Here is a 1,375-nt window from a genome sequence, read left to right on the forward strand (position 1 = left end):
GACGAAGAATAAGACTAGAGAGGAGAGGATATGGGTTGAAGACCAACTTACGTGGAGTAGAAATAGGTTTGAGCTAGCTTGAAGAGGGATGAAGCCAAACCCTAGCAGAGCTCTGTTGGAGGAGAAATGAGAGAGTGAGTGAACTGTTTGGCAAAGTGGAGAATGAAAGAGAACAAATGACTTTAAGGGGGGGTCTTGGATACCTTATGGACCTGCCTTAGGTATAACATATTAGGACAGACCCTTAAACAATGGGACGAAGAATAAGTGGACCTTACAGTAAACCATCCCTCTTATATATTTACATATTTACGAAGCTTTTCCCATATAGATATGACCGTAATATATTTGTTAGTTGAAAAAAATATTTTATAAAAATATCACTGACATGAACGTGGTTCTAAAATATTGTTTTCTATGCTATTACTACTTATAGATTATCCTTTTTTATCTAAAAAAAATAATGAGTTTCTATTTTAAATATAATTCTATATTTAATTAACGTGACAAATTATAATTTTGTACCACAAATGCTACAATGAGCTAACGATAATGAAGAAGGACCGAATAATACATACGTCTATAACCTTGAACGTGGTAAAAGTTATTTTATGTTACATTGATGTACCCACTAATTTGTAATTCAAAGATTCAACACACTTGACAATTATAGTCTATTACAACTAATTTATAATCTTTTTTTTAATCCTCCTTTCTTTCTTTTTTCTAATTTTATAATTTTAACAAATTTTAAGGGTATTCTAAACACTTCATAATATAGGCAACATAAAGGGGGAAAATTTTAAGTGTATTCCAAACATTTTATTAATTAATTTTATTGCCACGAAAATTAAAACTTTGAGTATGTTCCTTTTTTCTATCTTTATGATTTTCTTTTCTGAGGGATGATGAGTTTGAGTCCTTTTGTTATTTTTAAATAAAGGAAAAATAATAGTAAGTTGTAATCTATAATATCAGGTGCGCTTGTAGCTCAGTGGATAGAGCGTCTGTTTCCTAAGCAGAAGGTCGTAGGTTCGACCCCTACCTGGTGCGCTTTTTGGATTTTTTACATTTGTATATTCTTAACTACCACTCAAGAAAGCTATTGTTAAAACAGAAGGGTGTATTTTCATAATAAAATTTTACTAGCAAATATTTCCAACGATTTTTTATTTTATTTAAATAAAAATTTTGCTAAATCAAAGAAGTTTTTTTTGTTTGTTCTTTTTATCTTTCATTAATTTAGCCTTCTTAAAAGTTTGTTGAGAAGTTTTTTTTAACTTTTTTCATTAATGTAGTCTTCTTCAAAGTTTGTTGAGGTAACTCTGATTTAATAAAAAAGTTTTTCATAGTCAACTATTAATTTTAATGGAGT

At 29.4% G+C, this 1,375-nt stretch overlaps 1 non-coding gene across 1 annotated transcript; it reads left to right on the forward strand.

Moving 5' to 3' along the window:
* The first annotated feature begins 980 nt into the window (after positions 1–980).
* Positions 981–1,053, forward strand: TRNAR-CCU (transfer RNA arginine (anticodon CCU)). Its single transcript has one exon. It is a non-coding gene; the product is annotated as a tRNA-Arg (tRNA).
* The last annotated feature ends 322 nt before the right edge of the window (positions 1,054–1,375 follow it).

This window comes from Vigna unguiculata, chromosome 11, assembly GCF_037176805.1.
Source record: "Vigna unguiculata cultivar grain cowpea cultivar isolate G323 ecotype 2 chromosome 11, ASM3717680v1, whole genome shotgun sequence".
NCBI lineage: Eukaryota > Viridiplantae > Streptophyta > Magnoliopsida > Fabales > Fabaceae > Vigna > Vigna unguiculata.